This window comes from Rhipicephalus microplus, chromosome 7 (assembly GCF_043290135.1).
Source record: "Rhipicephalus microplus isolate Deutch F79 chromosome 7, USDA_Rmic, whole genome shotgun sequence".
Lineage (NCBI taxonomy): Eukaryota > Metazoa > Arthropoda > Arachnida > Ixodida > Ixodidae > Rhipicephalus > Rhipicephalus microplus.
Window position 1 is genome coordinate 24,956,014 of NC_134706.1, and position 17,997 is coordinate 24,974,010.

Sequence of the window (17,997 nt, forward strand, 5' to 3'; positions counted from 1 at the left end):
CTCCTACCAGGATGTCCAATCGCCCAATCACCAATCATCAACGCAGCGGCGGAAAAGAAAGAAGGAGTTTATAGCTGAGCGTTTATTCGCAGAGCCTTCTGTAAAAAAAAAAAATACGGTGGAAACTGCAAACCAGCGGCGTCACAACGGCACCCCCCTGTTCATCACAGGTCAACGTTGCTCACAAGCCATCCACTACCATCGGCAGTTTCGACCCTCGTCCCAAGACGCAAGGCGTGGCCTGCCCGCGCCGACTGCCCCGACTACTACATGGAAAAGCCAAGAACTTCCACTAAAGAGTGTGGCAGCACACACACAGAAAAAAAAAAAACCTCCATCTATCAAACAGCGAACAGAGCTCGGTGGAATATGCGCTCGCACCATAAACTTTTAGCAATCTTTTTTTGTTGTTCGTGTTTTCTGAAGAGGTGAAATGTAGGCTGATCGATTTCTCAGTAAGACGAAGCTCAATCGGCACAAATAAAATGAACTATTTTATGGCACGTTTTGTATAGAAAAAAAAGACATACACGTGGTGTGAAAGTGCGAATCTATAAAAGCAGCTTACACTTACAACTGACTTACGGACATTATGAGCAAACGTTAAACCCAGAATATCCGAGCCCATGCGAGAATTATCAACAATCGCGAGTAGGACACGTCGTATTTGACTCAAGCACGTTTCTTAAGACGGCGCGGGTAGCTTTCTTACAGAACTTGAGTATACCAAACGAGACTGAAGTTCAGAGGCACGGAGAGGCCTGAAGAGATCAGAAGTTTTCGAGAAAAAAAAACGTCGCTGGAAGCAGTGTTTTGGCAAGTTGACTTGTCTTCGTCAGGGCAACCTCGCTGCCTTGAAGAAGAAAAGTTCACTTGTCAAAACGTTGGCTCCATCGACACTGTCTGTAATAATTTTAAAAGCATTTAGTCCTTCACGTGTATTTTAATGCCGCTATTAGAAGTAAAGACTCACAAATTTCGAAACCGCGGCTACAAAAACTACATGAGCAGGAAGCAGCCTATAATTACTTGACATCATTTGAACTACACGCCGAACGTAAAAGAAACTGAAACGATGTATGTAGCCGAGCCAATTCGAATGCAAGCCTTTCAATAAACGAATTTTCCCGATAAAAGCTCGGCTGCGGTCCTCACCGATTAGTGAAGCGACTAGCACTACTTTCAGTAAAGTCAGGCTTGCAGAGAACTAACTGGGTGGAACTAACTGGGGGGAACTAGCTGGGAACTAACTTACTCCTATGTGTACTCATGCGAAATAAATACCTGCTCAAATAATGGGTTCCAAGTTCGTGTGCTCACTCGTCGCCCTTAGGAAACGCTCGAAAACCTTCGCGTAACTAGAAATTCCCGGGTCAGCACACCGCTGCAGAGGCGCGGAAACCATGTGTAGCCCGATTAAGCCATCTTCGACGATTGCATGGTTGACTTGTTCGGCGTAGCTCACTGCACCTCCCGCTCTCTGCCCGCCGCTACTTGCTGTCTTTATCTTTCCAGACACGCCAACTGAGGAAGCTAACTGAGCGCGATCCAACTTCTAATATCGCCGAGCGATGGGCGAGAAGGAGCCGAGGCAAGCGTCTCTCATGATCACATTGTTACGTAGTATGTTACGTAAATATGGTCGTTCGGGGACGTTAAACTCCAACCATTATCATCAGGCCTGGATTCATTCCTGCCCGCCAATGTAACTTTTGTAACGAAACATAAACGATCCAGCACTTATGGAATGTCGCAGATATCAAAACATTTAAGACAAACATTTGATGATGATGATATGCGGGGTTAAACGTCCCGAAACCGCCACCTGATTATAGTGCAGGGCTCCGGAAGTTTCGACCACCTGGGGTTCTTTACCGTGCACCCAAATCTGAGCACACGAGCCTACAGCATTTTCGCCTCCATCGAAAATGCAGCCGCAGCCGGGATTCGATCTCGCGACCAAGGCAAGTATTTCTGAAACCATCTTTTCAAAAAAGTGGCCTGTATGCCGTATCTAATTATCGAGAAGAATAAAAAAAGAATGACAAGTTAATGCTATCGGTACGTCTAAAACATTATCTTTCACTTTTATCTTGATTTTAACAGCGCACTGGGGAACGCAGAACTAAGAAGTAAGGACACAACACGAGCATAACACTTATATGCTTACCTTAACCAATTATTTAGTTCATATGTATACTATGACTCGCATTGCCTTTAAATACACCATAATAATCACAAGTATGTTTGCATCCCCGTATATTGTCTATCTCGCATTTCCTTCACCTCGTTTTCTTCTCGCTTTCTCCTTTTTTTAGTTCTTTATTTTTGTTTCACAAACTCTACTGCCGCAACCAGCGCCGCCGATCTCCCGTGGTGGGTTGTGTCCACTCTTCCGTGAATCACCGTCGTCCCAATCAGTTGATCATCGTTTTCTCAATCTCGTGCGTATTTCGTTCCCTCCCCCGTCTCGGCTCGCCGTTTTACACTCAAGTTCAAGGCACCATCGAATGTGCGTCCTGTCGGAACACGCAACCGAAGTGACATATCAGCCGATGTCCACGCCCGGTCCCTTCTTTTCGCGCCCAAAAGACGGATTCAAAGAGAACGCATGCAGGGGCTGGTTTACTCTATTCCGTGTGCGACTCGTGACCCGAGTCAGCTCGCCTGTACCAGCCGGTCTACAGGCGAACTGCCGAGCATCTGCTTCGGTAGACTTCGGCACGTTTATCGGGGACACGAGGGAACCCTCGCTCAGTACTGTACTCCATTACCCACATCAGGTGCAACGCTGTGGAAGCTACGCAAGAAGTTCGACCAGCAAGACGCATCGTTCCACGCACTTCGTGGTCGCTCCCGTGTTATCCGATTACTGCCGGTGCACCACAGCGTTCCTTTCTGCTTTCCCTAGGCACGACTGGCAGGCAGAAGACAGCAGGCAGGAGCACGAAGCAATGCGAGGACGGAAGAACTTTGGTGGCCTCACCTGCTCTGATATTGTTTCATGAAATTTCTCTCCAGGTGGCCAAGCGACATCCAGTGCAAACTAAACTATTTGGCCGCATCACAACAAGCGTCTAACTATTTTCTTTTAAGGCACAAAGTATTTTCAATTACTTCTCGCCGTAATATACAGAAGAAAAAACCGTTATACATCGTAAGAACATCGAACCGTCTTTTGCTGCGAACGCACCGACTTAAAAGATAAGTCTCGCTAGTCTCCGAAGCGTAGCAGACGATATATGAAACAGAGTTGAGTAGTGGCTCCAAGTCACATTTCTGTTCCTTTTTCTTTTTTTTTTTAGATGCGGAGCATCTTATACTCGCGCCTTGTAGTGCGCCGTCCGCACCGCTTCTCGAACATTCGACAGCTGACGCGCGCGCATGCGCCGTCGCGCCGTCGCCCACTCTTCCACCATCTGTGCATCCCTTCCTCCTCTACACACCGCGCGCGCTTCACTCCTCCACCATCTGTGCACCCTTCCTCCTCTACACACCGCGTTCGACATCTACAATTCTCCTGATTCTCCAGTGGACGCGCATGTGGCGTCACGCTTCGAGAACATTCAACAGCTGACAGTGCATGCGCCGTCGTGCTGTATATATACTCAAGGTCGGCGCTCGCTCGCTCAGTTGCCGCTCGTCGGTTGGTTTGTACGGCGCGTCGACGTCCAAGGTCGCGGTGAAATGAATTCCAACGAATCCACAAACACAATGATCGACGTCCCTTCGACCAGCGCCGCCCTTTCGCATACGTGTGTACGTGTTCACTCATTTAACACCCCCTCCTACAACCACGTTAACCACTTTAGCCATCGACCCAAGTAAGTCGCAATTTAACACCCCATTTCACAACCACGTTAACCAATTTAGCCATCGACCCAAGTAAGTCGCACTTTAACACCCCGTTAACCAATTATATGGTCCGCATCCTCCTCAGTGTTCCCCCGAGGGAAGCTGCGGGCAATTTTTTTTTTTCGCACAACACTTCTCTACGAGGCAACGCCATTGCCATTAAACTTACTGTATAAGGCATGAGAATCGAAGGTCCGAGGAGGGAGGGGGTCATACAAAAAATACATTCGCGATAAGTCAAGACACTCCGTGGGGTAATAAAAGTGTCTTCAAGATTACTCGTAAGTATGGTACAACTTTAGCAGGCTCGTTCGTAGACTTGCTTCTTTTAGAAAACTCCCCAGAACACGACGACGCCTTCACCACTATACTGCGTTTGACTGAAAAATGACCAAGACCCGGTAGCCGACCACCAAAAAAAAAGGGGGGGGGGGAGGGGGGGAGTGGAGGCGAGAAAAAAACTAGTAAAAACGCGACTCTGAATGTGTCATTTTCGAAGCTCCTTTTTTTGGGGCCACCTGGAGTTCCCGGTAAACTGTAAGTGGCGCCTAAGCCTACTTACTGCACGTGTCTTCGCAGCGTTTCGTGTGTAGCAAATGGGGCGCTTCTTCTACTGCTTCTCTGAGCCTCGACGGGAACGCGCCTCGTATTGTGCTTGCCGAAGTGTTCTTTTTTTTTTTTTAGTTTCCGCAACAAATCTGTGCTACCTCCGAGATAAACCGGGAGTTTTTTATGAGCACCGCGTAAAATAGCAAAAGTACATCACCACGCACCACGAACACGGCGTATGTGTACATGCCTTTCGTGAGAACCTTTAGGGAGCAGCGTAAAGAAAGACTGTGGCCGAAGTGACATATACTTTTTAGCAAGAATAGCCTAATTGTTTTTCTTCCACTCGCAAACAGTTGCAAAGACGTAAAATAAACCCTTTTTTTTTATCATCCAGGATCTCCGGCGTGATCGAGTTATTGAAAACAAACCTTCTTGTAAGATTTTGACAGTGCGCATCAAAAACTGAGCGTGCTTCGTTCAAATGAAAGTACTTGAACTTAACAAATGTAGACTGTATGCATGCATAAAAAGAATATCTTTTTTTCTTCTTTCTTATATCCTAGCAACCAAACGGAAAGGGGTAGCCGTCACCATGCGACGGTGACTCCTTCGTTCGTTATTTTATTTGAAAGAAGACAGCGTTGTCAACAGGAAGGGGCTAGATCCTCCCGTAAAAGTTTACTCATTCGCAAAAAGACGCGCGAAAAAAAAAAGCAGATTACAGGCAAGCATTGCTGAAGCGTTCTGAACTGGCTTGAATAGAATTGAATTGACTTTATTTCGTCTGTTTATGACAGAAAGGAAGCAGAAGCTAAAGGCCATGGGGCCTGACAAAAGGCTTCTGCTTTTACGACAGTTCCACACGCAAGCCGTACGTAGCACAAGTCAATACAAAATATACGGTGCGGACGTGTTCCACTGAATAGTCACAAAATTAGAGGAACATGCGTAAAAAAGTAGAAAAACGAGAATAAACACGTTATGTCTGCAAATAAACAACAACAACAAAATGTTATATAAAACATTGATAGGTCATTTTGCCCTAGTCAGCGACTAAAATTTGCAATTAAGACACAGAAATTGAAAAGATATGCACAGCAGCTTTGTCAGACAAACTCAATATTGTGTGAAATGAGCAATGTTTTAAATGATTCATTCGACGCTTCCATAACATCGTCGCGAAATTCATTCACTTGAACTAAGCACGTTTAGTACGAGATCCCGTAGAATGTTAAATTTTGTTAAACAAAACTTCCACTTAGCTCCTCACAAAAATCCGATAATTACTTTATTTTTCTAACGACATACTTTATATTACAATACGCTTTCGGTGCTTGGAACCAGCAATGTGAAACCCTATCTAACATGCTCGAACTGGAACAAAATCGTGCAGCCCCTTTTGTTGATTCTAACTATGACTTCACACGTAGTGTCACTGTATTGTTATATTAGAAAAATGTTGTAGGACCGTGTGCTCAGATTTGGCTGCACGTTGAAAAACACCAGGTGGTCGGAATTTCCAGAGCCATCAACTACGGCGTCTCTCATAATTATGTGGTGGTTTTGGGACGTTATGCCCCACATATAGATCAATATCAATTATTATATTAGAAATGCTTCTTTTTGAAATTTTTCACGGTTTGTTTTAAAAAAGAGTTTTACTTTTTACTTCCTCATTTCTTATCTCACGGACTGGACTACTCTGAAAAAAAGAGAAAATTGTTGCCGTACTAACGTCTACCAAACTTGGTTTTTTTTTTTTTCCAGACACAGTCTCCCAGTGGAATGCGTTTCCATGGGAAACTGTTTATTGTCGCTTTCGAAACATCGTACCGAGACATACTGTTGCACCTACATCTACATTTTTGTCTATTTTGTGTGAATCTTTTGTTCATGGTTATGTTTTTATATAATAGTACGTTTCTCAGTGTATTCCCCTCACCCCCTGCAATAATGCCTTCAGGCGCTACAGATAATTCGAATAAACAAATAAATACCCACCAGCCACGTTCAGTCTATTGTTTTTATAATTGTATACTAGAGTTCGACGAAAATTCATCTGGAAAGGTGATGAGTGTGAGCAAGGAACCCGTATGCGTCCCACAACCTCTCTCTGTTTGTTTGTTTTTTTTTACCTTGAGTTGGTGACCCATCACAAATACATCCTCGGTTTTTAATTATATTCAAATTAAAAAACTGGCCCAACAATTCAAGACCGTTTCGGCATCTTCTTCGGGTGGTGACTGCACGGCAAGCTCAGAGGCTAGGATGGCCGAATAAAACTGAACACCACCGTCAAATGTGGCGAGTGTATCGAACGCCCGGCAACTTTTCCATCACTCCATCCTCGCGGAAGTGGCGGCTAGCCCTTGAGGTCGCAGATTTCCGTGCATTTGTCCAACGGGGAGCTATTCCAGGAGCAACGTCCGTAAAAGAACAAATGAAACAAAACAGAAAAAACCTTTTCTCAGGTAAACAAACCAGTGTGTCTGGGCGTAGGCAGGTGGTTGCAAGAGGGGCAACTACCCCTTCAAGCCGTACCAGCATTCTCCCCCCCTCCCTTTCCATCAGCCCCAATACATCAAACAGGTTTTCATCCTCCCTCCCCCCCCCCCCCCCCCCCAGAGCGAAAATCCTTCAGAGGCCAATGGCGTGTCGTTCCACCCGTTCACCATGACTGTCACCAGGGTATTCTAATCAAGCGTGCAAAGCGCCCATACAAAGCCCTAGCTGCATGACAAGCGCACGCGATGCAGGTGCCCGCGCCGTGCACTCATCGAGAATCTGCAGGGGACTACTTTTTTTAGTCGCAGAGGTCCTCGCCTGCAGCGCTTCGGTCGTTCCGGAAAAGCCACTGCCACATCGCAGCCCGACACGGTGACAGAAGTGTCATGCCGTCTTCTGAAGTGTGCATGCTACTTTGGGTAGAAATCACCAAGCGGCTGCAAGCGTTTTACCAGTGCGTCTGCTGGATTGTCCTGTGCGTCCAAGGAGTCTGCGCAGCCACTTTGAGATTTTTCTCGACGAAGAGCCCCGTCACCGGCTCCCGGATTAAGCTGATTCCCTGCACGGACAGCGAGGGTCGCCTGTGTCGCATCTTCAATGAAGTTTCCCTCTTCAATGAATATTTCTGGCAAGTTCAACTGGAATTGAAGGAGCTGTCACCAGGATGTCTGTCTCTAGTGCAAAGGAACGATGCATACGTAGAAAGGTATGCTAACGACCATGCCACGTCGGGGCAGATGCAAGCCATCACCACGCTACTGCAACACTTGCTGACGCGCCATCAGTGCTTCACATCTGTGGCCATATCCCTGTCAGTGTTCCGTGACCACCACCAACTGATATGCGACGCGTTGGTCAAGAACCGTAGCCTTGAAAAGCTCAAGTTCTACGCGGGGCGCACGACCAGACAGTCGCTGCGCACCATCGCCACATCGCTGCTTCATCTAGACCACCTACGAGAGCTGGAATTACAAGACATGTCGCCCAATCGCAATTTCATCGACAGCCTCTCGGAGTTCCTGGCGAGCACTCGTTCGCTGAAATCACTCACCGTGACAGGCCAGTATTTTGAGTGCGAGGAGGACGCCTTCGCATTCCTGGAGGGACTCAGGCGCAACCAGACAATCGCAACGCTTTCCTTCGACACCCTGCGACTGCGCAACAATTCACTCAACCAAGACATCGACATATCGGCCTCGCCTCGTTGTGCCATGGCATTATCAAACTACCTTCGTTGTTGTAGAACACTGCGCACTCTGAGCATAGGAGGACGGTTCCTGGAACATTTCACTGAGGTGCATCGGCAAATCGTCCGGGCGCTCGCAAAGAACAAAAGCCTCGCCAAGGTTACCTTAGTCTCATTTTCGCTGGAGGACAAGGACATCCAGCTCATTTCACGGCTACTAAACCACAATCGAACCCTGACGAGCTTCAACATGGTCAGATGTGATGGTGACCGCGTGTCCGGGGGGGCATATTCCAGTCTTGCGGTTCTGCCCGATAACAAGACGCTTGTAGAGCTAGCACTCGACTTGTCCAAGTTCAACACGAACGAGTACCGCCCCTTGTTCAAGGCGCTCGCGTCCAACCCATGCCTCAAGAAAGTCACCGTCGAGCTGTTCAAGCAAGCGGACGTTGTCGAGTTATGCCGGGCTGTGCGGACGAGCGGCGCGAGGGAGCGCTTCTACGTCGGAACACACTACCTCCGCGAGGACACTGTGGATGCGCTCACGGAATGCAAGGAGCTATCAAGTGTCGCCGTACCGCCACAAATGTTCTCCAGTCATGAACCAGTGATGACCATCCTGAGGCTGTTGCCGTCGTGCAGTCATGTGACATCGCTTGTTCTGACACTGTGGGCGCGTCAGTTCGAGGGCCCGGCGGGCTCCCACATTGCACAATGCATCACTGACATGACCTCCGTCAGGACACTGGACCTGAGGATCCTGTACAGAGGGTTCGGAGACGCTTTCGCCAATGCCCAGTGGGAGTTGGCCCAAGCGTTGACCGCGAACAAGAGCATACGCAGGCTGAGACTCCATGGCCCTTGGTTTGGCGAGACCGACATCGAGATGCTGGCGGGCACGTTGCAATCGAGCCGTACGCTTTGCGAGATGTTTTTCTTCCGGCAGCGCATGAGTTTTGTCATTTCCCTGACGCAGAAACTGTCATCGAACATCTCCAGAAACTACACGCTCCTCGACATGCGTTTGGAGAAACCGTGGTACATGAGCAGAGACTGGTTCATCGTCGCGGACGTTCTTCGTCGCAACTGCGCGCTAGTGACGCGCGCTGCCCACTTCGTCATGGGAACGAGGCTGAAGTACTGCGCGGCCGCTGCAGAACTGGTGCATTCGAACCCAGGACTTGTGGAGACGGTTCAGAAACTCGCTTCCGTTGATGAGAACGAGGCTGCGTCACGCATCAAGAACAGCCTCGAGAGCTTCTCCGAAATGGACGACTTCATGCGCATGGCGGGAGTCGTCAAGTGTGGTGTGACTTGCCACAGCCGCGACGACGGTCAGAAGCAGTTGGTGGACATTGGTCGAGACTGCTGGTTGTACCTAAGACAGTACGTCAAGGTGGGCGACATCTTGGATGAACAGTAGACGTGTATGTCTTCCCTGCTGTAGAGCTACGTGCCATCGTGTAACACATGAAGACTTGCTGAACTTTATTTTTCTTTTCTTTTTGCATCATCTCTACACACAAGCAAAGGCTCCCGAAGAGTGCACCGGCGGTGACATTCAACCTGGTTGTTGCATGCCAGTGCCTCGTGCGTTCTTTGCTGGCCCTTGTCAGTTGCACCGTTCTTACAGTTATGTCTTGCCGACGCGCCAAAGATTTCATCCTTCATAACTATACGTACGGAATCAAATCGTAAACAAACTAGTTCGTTTCTTTGGAATCGTGTTCTTGTACCTGTCCGTTCTGTACATACTGAAGAAGATATGGGCGTCGCTCGAAAGGGACGATGTGCTTGTTTTTGTGCTCAGAGGGAAAACACGCGCGACCGTGTTCCGTGATGCAGGAGTGTTCGTGCGAACTTTGTTTCCAGTTGCATATTTGCATATACGCAAAGACAAAGACTGAGGCTATACGCACGACGTCGTGTGGCTCATCCGGAAGTGGCTATACGCACGACGCGGCTGTTGTGCCGCCCCGTGGCGAGTTTGCAAAACAAAATGAATTTTTTTTTGCCCTGTTTTTTTTTCGGCGCTGAATGTTTGTCGCCCTTTTTTTTTTTTTTTGCATGCGTGATTGCGGCTGTCAGAACAGGGACGCGAGTTCGGCATCGTCCACGAAGTTCGGGCCAACGTTCAGGCAGTGCTTTCGAGCCCTTCGATCCGTGATTATGGCCGTCACGAGTGCGACCTCCTCCATATGAAGTTCGGGCAGTGCGTGGCAGTGCTCCCAAGTCCTTCGCAGCGGCGGTTGCAGCGGTGGTTTCACTACCAGATCAAGGTGTGACGCACACCTTGTTGCATTTTAGCGAGTGTTTTACGGGGGAACAACGCACGTTTCGTCTTTCTTTTCGACATCGAAGTGGAGGGACTTCAATCCAAAATACAGTTTCTCTTGTACTCAGGTCTGTACCTTTCTTGAACGATCGACTGAGGCATGCGCAGGAGGCCGAGATTGATGTTCGCCTCCAGACGAACGCGCGGAACGCAAATTTCCTGACACATGGCTCTGCAAGAGTCAATGAGGCACCTTACGAACTATTTTTTCTTGCTAGTGGAGAAAATTAGTGCTGGGGTAATTCTCAAAGTTGGGATTAGTGGAGGGGGTTTCTCCAATGAGAACTGGCTCCCTTCATGTGGGACCCTGAACGCGCTTATGCCAACACACTGTCCTACAAGTGCCAAATTAATACCTGCTGTTTGGAGCTACGTTTGCCCAGCATCAACGTTGCACAAATCTCTACAGTGGGCTCGACTGACACTGAAAGCGTTCTTAATGAATGCAACTATTACCATCAGTACTTATTAAGACTCCCTATTTTCAACGGCGGCCACCAGCTTGACAAAAAGAAAGACGTTGGAGCATACAAGCTTACGTATGCATTCAGATTTTATTGGGACTCATGAGTAAGTTGAAGCTGATTTTACTTGAACTTCCACATTTGCATTGTCTTTTCCATCACGCGGTGCCTGAACACTTGGGGCAAAACCAGTGCCGGAACATCTCTTGACGCCACCATGCTTGCAGATGTAAGTCGCGTTAGCGTACTTAAGTTTAGAGTCGAGCCTCTCTAAGCCAACACTGAGACGCGCGTTCACGACTTCAACTTTCTTGGTCGCCTTGGTGACGAAGAGAACGTTGTTGTTGATTTGAAAATCGCTTAGCGCTTTGCGAAATTCTTCGAACGTATTAAACGTAGCGCCTACTTCAATCGCCATGACGTAGAACGCAAGGCGCTCACAGGCGCACCAAGATCTCTTCAATTTCTCTCTGCTAGTGCGCTGAGCGAAACGGGAGCGTCGACGCGGCCGGCTAGGGAAGAAGCGCCGCAAAACACGCTGGCGAGCGGCGTTTGGTTCGCCGGCTGTTCGCCAGTTTCGCGCCGTCGGGGAAGAAAAAAAAAAAGCTTCACAAACTTGTCACGGGGTGGCACAACAGTCGCGTCGTGCGTATAGCCACTTCCGGATGGTCCACACGACGTCGTGCGTATAGCCTTAGTCAGTCATACGCAAATGATACAGCGTAACGAAATGCGCCTCTCGAATGTTCGCCCATCACGTGCGCATTTCTAAGCAACGTGTGTTCCCATAATTGTTGCTCTCATGATTGCGGGTTGAAAGGCGATCAGGAGATTCTTATATGGTGATCTGGTCTTTGATCGAATTAAGTGGGTCGTCATTTCACGTTGAAACCTTCCAGCGCTGTCTGGATACGAATGCGTGGCCGTTGTCGCGTGTGACAACTCAAATGTTGCGCCACTCTAAACTCGTTAATAGGTGAAGGTGCGATATGCGGCACGGAGGAAGGAAAGAGTTTGAAGGAAGCATCGGACAATGTGATTGAAACAACAATAATTTGAAATAGGTCGGGCACGAAAATGAGCCACTTCCCGTGGCCCCACTTTTCACGGATGTGTAACGGCTCCTGAACTAATAAATTTATTTACGGAAATAAGTTCGAAATTTCGGAGTGTTGTCTGCACTTGTGGAACATTGCATGAGTGATATAGTGATGCCAACATTAACATCCGCATCTTAAATGAACAATAGAGGTTTGTTCTCTCTTTCTCTCTCCTATTTTGCAGCTACGTCTAGTCAGTGTTGCTACGTCTCACTATATAACATGTTGGACCTTTCTGATGTTTTGTCCTTTTGTCGCGCGTTTTGTCCTTTTTTTTTTATTGAAGCATGTACGTCGCCAAATAAATCAATATTTTCAGAAAGGTTTCTGCGAGTGTGGCTTTCTGCAAGGTGTACGTTAAACAACCTCAAGTGGTCTATATCTCTGGAACCTCCCACTACGGCATCTCTCATAACCGTATGGTGGTATTGGGACGTTAAGCCCTCGATATTATTATTATAAGACATAAAGAACTTACACCGTAATAGACAATTCGTATTCTGCAACGATGAACGTGATTTCCTGCCATGAGAGAGAGGGCGAAATAAAGGCAGGGTTGTTAACCACATTGTACGTGGGCGCACGGAAAGAAAAATAGCATAGAAAGCTACAGGAGGCACCAACAGGCCATAAGTGCATACACATGTCAGCGAGCATTTAGCATGCCTATACTCTCATACGCAACGACATACTTTTCTGAGCGAGCTACTGGCGAGAACCCGTGTGATAACTTTCTTGTTAGGAGATGTTTCGCGCTGCTACGCCATGTGATTGCAGGAACAGGAATGAGCTCGTCGATGGATGGATGGATGGATGTGGCTGTACCCTTTAGATCGGGCGGCGGCTAGCGCCACCTAGCCGTAATACTTAGTGAAATAATCATCGTTGGACGAAAATGGCACAGTGCGGGACTCTGGGCAATGTTAATACCAAGCAAAGACCAGAACGGCGCGCCTACAGAAGTACGAGCGAGGAAACGAACATGCCAGGATCATAACATCTTTTCCAATCATTCATTACCTTGGTCGGCTGGACACGACTCTTATCTGTAGGCGAGGCATGCGTGTCGCGCAGAAAGCAATAAAAAAAAACTGCGCAGAAGTTTAGGCAATCTCGTTCCACAATACTCTGTTGCTCCTGGTATACCTGTTTGCTAACAAATGAGTGCATTTGTCTAGAACGAAAATCTGTCTGTCACATTGAATGCCCTGTTCAATTAATAATAGTGGAGGGTCAGTCATCAACGCATATTTTCTTTCAACCAAATCTGCTGGGTGGTTCCCTACAGCGCTGTTGTAAGCATGCGTGATAACCCCCCCGCCCCCCCCTCCCCAAAAGAAAGGTCAGTGTGTACACATGTGCAATTATCCAGTAAAAAGGTGGAGCTTTATCTCGCCGTTAACGCCACCATGTTGAATTCCGGTGCTGTCATTTGCTGTGTCGCCCTTGAGGGTGCTTAATCACATTGCGTGACACTGCAGAAGTCACTCCCCTCTCCCAAGCCTTCGCAAAAAAAGTAAGTCACGAGGCGTGGGAGGCTGTCATGCACTGCTGCAACGCCGCACTGCAGAAGCACTTTCCGAGACGGGTTCAGTGGTGTTCTGTGCAGGGAACTTTCCCCCTTTTCGGGAACTTTTCGACTGTAATTTCTAGCCATAGAGGAAAAAAGGTAATCTTCGTGATACTACAAAGAATTTCAGGAACGGTTAAATTCTTCTATGACTACCGATAACTAGCGGTCACAGTGCGCCTTCGTCTGCTGTAATCGGTTCTGGCTCAAGCGCCACGCGAGCATAGCCTTCGAGATTTGTTTCTGATATTTACGCGGAGCGATTTCTAGTTCACTATTGGTGTTAGACTTGAAGCCCACAATGTGCGGTGTACTAGCAGTATATGAATTAATAAGGTCGCGCTTTTGTTGGCGGCAGTGGAGAGAGAGGCCAGTCGTGATTTCAAAAGTCGTCAGCACGTGAGACACGTGTAAGTATGGTATGCGTGAGCGTCGATTGATTGATTTATTGATTGATTGATTGATTGATAAGTGGGGTTTAACGTCCCAAAACCACCATATGATTATGAGAGACGCCGTAGTGGAGGGCTCCGGAAATTTCAACCACCTGTGGGGTTTTTTAACGTGCACCCAAATCTGAGTACACGGGCCTACAACATTCTCTACTCCATCGGAAATGCAGCCGCCGCAGCCGGGATTCGATCCCGCGAGCGTGTGCGTCGATGGGGGTGGAAATTAGTACTGTTGTGTACAGAAATATGCTACGAATTTCGTCAACGTTTGCAAGAAAAAATCCCCCAAAATAGGGAATTTTCATGTCTCTGAATGGGAATTTTTCGGCGTAATACGAAACATCACTGGATGGTGCCTACAGCAAGCGCGATCACTCGACTTGTCGCAGCTCCTTTCCCTTAATGTGGAATAAATAAGGTTTTTCTCAATTCCTTTTTCATGATGCTTTGACAACCCGCGCTTTTTCTTTTGCGGCGTTTTTTGTTACTACATCGTTTTTTATATGTTGGCACTTTCGCAAAGCACTACTCCTTTTCACGAATGTTGACTAAATATCAACAAAAAATGCATAAAAAAACAACAGCTACCCAGAGTTCCTATAAGTCCATTCACGTAATAGCGCGAGAAAAACACACACATACACACACACAAAATAGAATCCCGTTCTATAACCCTATAGTTTTCAAAAGATTTAGTTATACGTACACTATCTATGCTGGCCCCTTTTAACGTTCAAGAAATTCAAAACTCAAGAGTAGGATCAATGTAAAGTAGGTCCGGAAATCTTAATTTCCAATCAAACCATATCGCTCGGCAACTACAAGTGTCGTTATAGCTAGATTACAAACTATTAGCTTTACTAACTGCTTCTCCTGCTGCTTAATGAGACGCCACATTCTCACGGTATACGAGAGGTTTTCCTCACTTGCTTTTGCGAGGTCCTTCAATACTTCGCAAATTAAAGCCGAATTTTTCGAATAAATGTGATTTCGTGATGATAATTGCTGCCTGTGAATCACACAGGATGCTCCCTTTTTTTTTTGGAGGGGGAGGAAATGGGGGAGGCAATGTTTAATGGCAGCTGTTCGGACACTCCCTACTGATTTTGTTTGCTTCCCGATGGATGCAAAACAAAACAAAAACAAAATGAAGCAAAGGCGTGCTTGCAAAATCACCAACCTTTGGTATGCGACTTTCCCCAGCAACATAAAGAGGAAGGGAGTATGTCTTGGAATGCAACATTATGCTTAAGAAGCTGTGTGTCATGGCTCTGCTGTAGTAACAATGGGAAAGTCCTGAGCGGGTAAAAATGCGGGGCAGACTTTGCCCTTCCACCTTCGGTGCACGAGAGGGGGGAGGAGGGGCAGCACTGACAACGACAAGAGAAAGAGGTTCAGCGAAAAAATGTGAAAGAGGTACATTGCAGACGTTCTTGCGAACGCCTCTGATATTCCTTCTTTGAAATGGCCCCATGCCATTTCAGCCTTCTCTGAAAAAGCCTTCTTTGAAATGGCCGCATGCAGCAAAGCCCGTCTCCCGCCGTCTCCTTGCAGAGGACACTGATCCCTAGCTTACTTACCAGGTGCGGAAAGGTTCAAGGCAACACTGATTGTTGGCGGGCGAGTCGGTACATGCGGATTGTGTAGCAGCGCGCCGAGACGACAGAAAACGGGTAGACGGAAAACGAGTAGTAGTAGTAAACACCCTTTTTTCCTAGCACGAGGCTTCTCGTTTTTTTTTTTTTTATCCCGTCTCGGCTCACCGTACACACTCGGGTTTAAGGCACCAACAAGCACACGTCTGCGTCCTGTTAAAACACGGAATTTAAGTGACCAATAACCGAATTTCGACGCTCAGCCGCTACCTTCCCCGCCCAAATGGCAGATTAAAAAAAAGGGGGCACAGGGGCTGGTTTGCTCCATTCTATATGTGGAACTTCTCCGAAAGTCTGCGAAAACGTCAGAACGACGTCCAACGGCCGAAAGAGGAGTACACTCAGTGAGCATAGGCACCCGACAGTGGACCAGAGGGCGCGACGAAGCTTTCTGGGCCGCCTCAGCATTGTTGGTACCGACCGCCAGGGATACCAGGAAAATGAAACTCTCGCTCAACACATTGAGACGCTGCAGTGTCATTGACCTTTGTGGCGCGTTTTCAAAGAAGGCTTCTTGGTCGCTCACATAATCAGCCGTGACCCCCCTGCTCACAACTAAAAAAAGAAAATAATATGCCTGGGCAAGTCCGGTTTTGCTGCGTCTACTCGCTATAGGCTTTGTGTTCTGGCACTACCATCGGATCTCGTAAACTACATTGCGGGGTGCCTATAGTGATGTGAAAAACTGCCGCATAGCGTTTTGATTTTTTTTAATGGAATGCTGGCCTTTCAAGGCGACGCCCGGTAACGTCATCCGGTAAAGTAAAAAGTTGGGCGAGTTGGTGCTGGTTCATGATGATAAGGGGGCAGGGAAGAAAAAGAGTGTCAAAAATCCCGTATATCCACTGGCTTTCGCACGGCCTTAAGAGAGTGGCTTCGAGGTATGGGGTGGATCTCGTGTTCTCCGCAGAAAACAAGGTGGGCCGCATCTGCTCAGCGGTTGGTAAGAGGACAGGTAGGCCAAAGCAGTGTGAAAAAAGAGGATGTGCCATTAAGCACGTAAGACAGTTCGTTCCTTGCGCACGTGGTGTTGTATATAGAATACCACTGTCGTGCGGCAAGGCATACATAGGGCAAACTGGTAGATGCCTCAACGTGCGGTTGCGAGAGCACAGCAGCTCTTTAATAGGAAGGCCGTTCACGCATCTGGCGATGCATTGCAGAGGATGCGATCAGGGTAACTGTAAGCCGGCATTTGAGCAGACAACTGTAATCTACAGGCACAGGGGCTCAGCGGAGAGGGAGATTATAGAAGCCCTCTTTATCCAGAGGGAGGGGCCTGATTGCATCAGCCACCCCTCTATCAGTCTGCAGGAAGGGGAGATAGCCTATCTGCAACGTTACTTATAGGCATGCTGAGCATGTATTTTTAGTTTTTGGTCGATTCGTTGGGTTAAAATTTGATGTCACTGCGGTATAAATGGTGTTTCCTGAATAAAATATTCCAGTTGCTAGTAGCGCGTCGTCCCGTGTACTTCTTCTCTGTTGTGTGTCGTTTTTTTCGCGCCCCTTATCATCATGAACGTCAGCCGGTCTACACGTGAGCTACGAAGCGTCTGTTTCTATGGAATCCGGGCAGAAATTTTGTGAGGGTTGTTTGCGCTACAGTCCCCTTTTACGCAACTTATTTGCGGTGAAACATGCTGAAGCGAAGTTTGTAGGGGGGGGGGGGGGGGCACAGATAACAGTCGAGGTAAGTCAAGCACTCTAAGGCAATACACAACCCCTGGTAAATATGGTACGCCTTTGGCAAGCTCAACATTACCTTGGCATCGTTTAAACGAAGCATTTCAGTTGTTGGCTGCTAACAACTTAATTGAGGGTTAAGCAATTGAGATCTGCAGCATCCTATTCGAACAAAAACAATAAATTGCACATTTAAAGCTACAAAGTGACACAGTCTTGCTGTGTCCCAACACTCTTTCTAACAATATACTTCTCACACGCTTTTTCACCGGCAGGTTGTCACCAGCAATAGTTGCACCAGCATGCATAGGCGACAACTTTTCTTGGCATTGGAGCAAAGGCTCGACTCGCTCTCTAAATTTCGTGCCGACCGGTTGTGCCCCCGCGATCTCCGACGACAGCGCAGCTCTGGCCGACTGGCTCACCCTACGCCATCTCCTGCCGCCGACAAGAGCTCTCGCTGACTGGTGCCTCGTCCTCGGACTCCTGCGACCGTGTCCATCTTTCCTATCTTCTCCTTGATTCTGGTTGTCGCTGCACCTGCGCCACGCTCTCTCCTTCCCCCTCTCTATCAGTATACATTTAATTCTATCTCTTTAATCCCTCCTTACCCCCATCCCTCGCGAGCTAGTGTTGA

At 47.8% G+C, this 17,997-nt stretch overlaps 1 long non-coding RNA gene across 1 annotated transcript in view; it reads right to left on the reverse strand.

Annotated features, from left to right (window-relative positions):
• The window catches only part of LOC142766877 (uncharacterized), a 37,398-nt gene extending 35,960 nt beyond the window's left edge, over window positions 1-1,438 (reverse strand). Inside the window, exon 1 of the long non-coding RNA XR_012884641.1 lies at window positions 1,285-1,438. This is a non-coding gene — a long non-coding RNA (uncharacterized LOC142766877). The remainder of the gene's footprint in view (window positions 1-1,284) is intronic.
• Window positions 1,439-17,997: the final 16,559 nt, after the last annotated feature.